This window comes from Lynx canadensis, chromosome D2, assembly GCF_007474595.2.
Source record: "Lynx canadensis isolate LIC74 chromosome D2, mLynCan4.pri.v2, whole genome shotgun sequence".
Taxonomy (NCBI): Eukaryota; Metazoa; Chordata; class Mammalia; order Carnivora; family Felidae; genus Lynx; species Lynx canadensis.
Window position 1 is genome coordinate 19,788,204 of NC_044313.2, and position 6,000 is coordinate 19,794,203.

Sequence of the window (6,000 nt, forward strand, 5' to 3'; positions counted from 1 at the left end):
TGAGGGCCCAAGCAGTCAGAGCAGGCCAAGGAAAGGTGTAAGAAGGGAAAACCGGGGAGGATTTACTCAGGCAGAGGGGAGAAAGGCTCTGTGGCTGAGGGAGACAGAATGGGAGGCAGCACAGGAGTGGGATAAGGAGGCAGAGATCTCCAGAGAGATCACCCCCGTGGGGGGCAGGGAGGTTCTGGGTGGGACCCGAGAGAAGGTGGGGGAGGTCAGGTCTAGGAAATAACACCTGCTTCGAGCAATCGGGCATTATGTATGTAGAGTCTGAAATGTTTATTACCCTTTGACCTAGTAATGCCACTTCTGGGAAATGATCTTAAGGAAAATCTCCAAAATCCGGGGGAGGTAAAGCTATATTCACAACAGTGTTCATCGCGGAGCTATTTATAAGAAGGTAAAAATGGAAGCAGCCAAAACATCTCTCATGAGAATGGTGAAGAAATTGGTATATCCAGCAGCCATTAAATGTGATGTTTTCAAAGCCTCTGAATAACATTCAGAATCAATTATGTTTAAATGTTAAGGGAAATGGCAGGTGACACATAATAACAATAGCTGTCTTTATTGAGTGCTATTTCCTAAAGCTAGTTCCTAGGTGCTTTCCTATTCAGCCTCATTTAATCAGTACAACAACCCTGAGTGGGTGGGGTTACTCCCTTGGAATAGATTTGGAGACTGAGGCTCACCCAGGTAGGGGGTGGAAGCTCTGGGATCCGAGCCCTGGTCCCACTCCAGTGTCTGCTGACCACCACCTTATATGATGCAACCACATCTGGCAAGGGCACCGGGGAGAAATTTATCAAACGTTACAACTGTTCTTTTTCAGGGTGAGAGGCAGGGGAGGGGTGATGGCCCCTACTTTTGTGTTTTCCAAATTTTTCCTTGCGACGTTCTGATACTCTTTTTGTATCTCTTCGTAATTTTCAGATATTTATTCTGCTCATGATTCTGCAACTCATTTTTCCCCCCATTTGCCAGTCATTTCCCCCATTTTACAAGTCATGATCTTGTCATTTTGTCCTTTATTCTTTGGCGGGGGCGAGGGGTGGGCTCAGATGATTTCACGGTACAGATTTAGCATGGTTTATTTACCTGGGTCTCCTAGTGAAGGACATCTTTCCCTGCAGCCCTTTGTACGGAGGGTTGCATTTGTTTGTAACAGAGAAGAATGGGTTGAAAAAAAGAAGTATGTCCAAGTGGCTACATGTGTGGTTTTGGCAGATTGGCGTTACTGATCCAGATTCAAGGACTGTCCTTGTTGGTAAGTGGCCTGCTGGAGTGAGTGGGTATATTTGAAGGATCAGTTTCTCTGGAGTCTTAAGTTTCCGGAAATAATATCCCTACACCCCACGCTCCCGCAGGGGCAGCTCTATCAGCTGACCCTCCTTGGCAGGTGTAGGGCTTTTCTCTTTGGGGGAAGTTACAGATTAGGATCCCCACCCCCACCCCCCACCCTTGATTCATATTGACAGGAAGGTAATTCTGTTTAGCTTTGGGCAAATCCTCTTTAGGAAGTCAGTTATTCCAGTGCCTGTGGGCCACCAGGATGCAGAACTGATTCTTTCATTCAATTCCACCAACTTCCCTGGAGGGTTTTTACAGCAAATGTAGTTTGAAAAACGGAAACCTTAGCCAATTCCTTATACTGGCTGTGGAGCCTGCAGCCAGCCTTGTCAGGGCCCCGGGCTGTGTGCTTCATTCCTTCATTAAGGAACCGGGGGCTGGAGTTCGGAGATTTCAAGCAACTCCAGCGTTCTGCTGTGATTCTTTGAGGCCTGTGTCTGCAGTACAGACACAGTACTGCATCCTACTAGCTGTGTGTTCCTGGGTGAATTATTAGCTTCTCTGAGCGTTAGTTTCTCATCTTTAAGATGGCGGTGGCGAGACCTACCCAATAGGATTGTGCAGATTAAATGAACTAACTGCCATGTGTTTGGCACCTAGCAAGCACAGTAGCTATGCCTGGCAGCGGAGCAGTGAGCCATGCTTCTAATCCTTAAGGATCCTTCTAATCCTTAAGGAAGAAACCCTTGGCACCCTTTAGCCCCGGCCCCAGGGGGTTACCTGGGGCTGCTTAGGAGAGCTGGTCTTTGAGAACCTCTGGTCCAGGCAGGGAAGCCTCGTCATTCCTCGGCGAATGTGGTGGTACCCTGAGCCACTTAAGCTGAGAGCAAGAGCAATAACAACCAAACCGTTTCTAAAGGCATCTCTGAAACTAGTTAAGAGTCCAAACCCCTATAGATGCTGTCCGGCGAGCACTTATTAATATACCACCTCTTCCTTCGTCTTTGAGTTGGCTTCACTACATCACTTCATCCTTAGCCTAGCAGCTAGCACATCAGCCTAAAGCTCATGAGAGGAGAGGTTTAAAGATCTGGTCCCAGGTGCCTGGGTGGCTCGGTCGATTAAGCATCCGACTTCGGCTCAGGTCACGATCTCACGGTCCGTGAGTTGGAGCCCTATGTCAGGCTCTGTGTGACAGCTCAGGGCCTGGAGCCTGCTTCGGATTCTGTGTCTCCTTCTCTCTCTGCCCTCCCCCCGCTGTGGTCTCCCTCTCTCTCTCTCGCCCTCATAAATAAATAACTGCAAAAAAATAAAGGTCTGGTCTGAAATGTTTTATTAGAGAGTAAAAAAAACTAAGTGGAACAAAAAGTCTGGCACTAATACTGTAGGAAAAGGAAAAACCCACTTACCGAGACTGGTGTGTGTGTTTATATACTATAGACCTTTTTATATACTTCTGTACATTGTGCTGGTACAAAAGATTATCAGCTAACAGAAGTTATCAGCTAAGAGCAGTTCCTTCTGGGGAACACAGCGGGCTCTCCCTGCTTACTGTTTGCCTTTCTGACAATGAGCGCATCTTTTGAGAGAGGCAGTTGTTGTAGCGGTTAGAAATGAGGGGACACTGGAGTCAGACCGTCTTGTTTGGCTTCATACTCAGTTCGGTTCATCTGTAAAAGCAGGATGACAAGAATCACAAAACCGACTCACAGAGATGTTTAGAGGGTTAAACAAGGAGATGCATATGCCTGGCATGATGCCTGGCATTCAGGAAGCACTCAGAAAAGGTTGGCTGTTATTATTACTTGGATAACGTGTGTGTATGTGTATCCTATGTATGTACTGTAAATATTTATCTATATATGGTATGGCTTGGGCCCAAGGGCAGGGGTACTGTGAGGCTGCACATGCATTCCTGTGACATATACAGCCATAAAAACGGAAGTGAGAAAAGAAAAGGGAATGTCTGCTTGTTAACAGCCAGCTCTGAAAGCCCTTGTCCCATGTGATCTTCTGTATCTTCAAAAGTAGGGCAGTTAAAGGAAACGCTGATGTGGGAGAAGGTAAAATGTTAACAGGCCCAGCGCAGAGCCCACCCCCATCCTAACATTGGCCTGGGGGTTAGGTGGTGAGAGAGCTGGACAAGTGACCCAGGTTTGTCCTGTCTCTTGACCTAGGAGCTTCTGGGACAGGAAGGAATCAGAGCTGTCCAATTCATTCATTCATGCAATGGCTATTTTAGTGGGTGCTTGCTATGTGACAGTCACAACCCTAACACCAAGGATACAACAGTGGCCAGAGAAGACCCAAACACAACAGCAAACAGACAAAGGAAATCTCATAATCTGAGGGCTGCATTCTCCTGGAGGTCGGTGGTAGATAACTAAGCAAAATAAGTAAGACCTGTGGTATGTGGGATAGTGATAAATGCCATGGAAAAAATTTAGCAAAGAAGGGCTTTAGGGTTTATTGGGATGGTTGCAATTTTAGATAGAGAAGATCTCGGATGAGCAGATAAATTTTGAGTCAAGATCGGGAAGTGCAAGAGAGAGCCCTGAAACTATCCAGGCAGAGAAGAGCAAATTCAAAGACCTTGAGCTGGGACCCAGGAGAACAGCAAGGAGGGTTATGGGGCTGGAATGCAATAGTTGAGACCGGTGGGCCTCAAGGGGGTGGGGAATTTTTGCCGCCCCCCCAAGTTGCCCCCAGGGGACAATTGGCAGTTCTGAAGATGTTATTTATTGTCACAGCTTGTGTTTGGGCACTACTAGTGTCCCCGGATGCTGTCCGGCATCCTACAATGCAGGCGACAGCCTCCCCTGCCGCCCCCGCCCGCCAAGAATTATCCAATCCCAACATTGCTAGTGCCAACTATGAGAAATGCTGGTCTAGACAAGTTGCAGGAGATCCTGTCCGAGAAATAAGAAGCAAAGGATCAGAGGATGGTGGTGGGGACGGAGATCACCTAGAGCCCTACAGGCATGTAAAGACTTGACTAAGCCAGATGGGAAGCCATTGGTTGTAGCTTAAACATAATGACAATGTGTAGCCAGTGGTCATCGATCTTGGTTCCAGGTGCCTGTTCCCTTTGGCTTCCTCCGTGTGGCCACACCTCAGGGGCTAGAAAGCGGAAGACAGGTAATCTCCTGTCATTAAGCGAGACTTGATCAGCATGTAAAAACCTGGTTTTGCTAGGAAGTTGTTAATCTTGATTATAAGAGAATAGCCCAGCCTTAGTTGCTAGGAACCCTGAAAAGGAAGTGAGCCTTCCTGTGGCTAGTGTGCAAGGCCGCTGTTGGGATGTAAACCGACCTTCTAAAATTTTTCATGTGCTGAGGTATGGGGGGAAGGGAGAAAGATTAACCCCCCGGTTGACACCTGGAAGATTCATGAAGGCCCTGCTGAGTGCTCACCGCTTGCAGGGAGCAGAAATGAGGGGGGTGAAGGAGCCCATGTGGGGGAGGAGGGAGTTTGGGCCAGGGGATGATGTACCCGCACCCTGCAACAGTCACAGGTGAGCGTGGGCACTGGCCGGAGGACTGGGCTCAACCTTGGATGTGTGTGAGTGGCACAGGACAGGTGGCGTTTAGGCCTTGGAAGGCCAAGGAGCCCAGGAGGAGGAATTATGGGGGACAGGCACCCCAAGCAGAGGGCAGGGTGAGCCAGTGTTTTCAGGAACCCAGTTCTGTGCAGATTTCTGGGGCTCATCCTTGAAGATTCTTATTCGGGTCTCCTGAGGCTCAGGTCCCACAGCGTGCTTTTTACACAGCGCCCAGGGAGCTGTGAATCAGGTGTTTCTCCCACGACTGCACTTTGAAAGGCAGAGTTAAGGTATCCGACCTCCAAGAGAAAGGCATCCAATTGCTGCTGCTTTGAAGGGCAAAACCAGAAGCGTCTGGCCTGCTGAGCGCGGCCACATTGAGGGCAAGGGTCCCCAGCCGAGCAGCCTAAGCATCACTGATGGGGGGGGGGGCACGGGGGAGCTTGTGAAACTGCAGATTTCTGGATCCTGTCACAGACCCTTTGCCTCAATCTCTTAGAGTGGTCCCCACCTCGAGATACGAAGGCCAGCACAGTATCTGAAACCCAGACATTCATCTCTCGGCCGCCCTAGCCCTCCTCTCTTACCCCTGAATCTCAAAAACATGAAGAGAGTCCCACACAGTGTCCCATGTACTTTTAATAACAGTGATTGCCTTTTATTAAGTACTTTCTAAGTGCAGGGCTCTGTGCTGGGCACTTTACATTTATTATCTTCCTCCAAGTCTTACAAGAACCCAGTGAAGGAGGTGAAATTCTCATAAGAAACAGAGGCACAGCAGTCAGAGACGAAGTGGGAGCGGATGTCACATAGACACGCCCCAGCCCAAACCCGAGCTCTCAAGTCCCCTGCACCTCCTCCCTCCCTATGCTCTGCTGGGACGCTTCTGTTGCCCTGACTCCACAGCTAGGTTGCAAACTACTTAGGGCAAAAGTTGGATCTTAGGCTGCTTGTATTGCTCAGAATTTTCTTAAATTACCAAGTATTTCGGAAGGAGCTAAGAGAGCTTTCTCTGGACCTTTCTCCCAGCGTGCAGGCCTCCAGCCTCCTCAAATAGCATCTCCTCCTTTCTCTTCCCAGGCGGAGTCAGCCCTCTCTGGGCTCCCAGGGCCTGAGCTCCTCTGCTCTGCAGCACTTGCCAGAAGGGTCTTGGATCTGAGTTCTCAGTC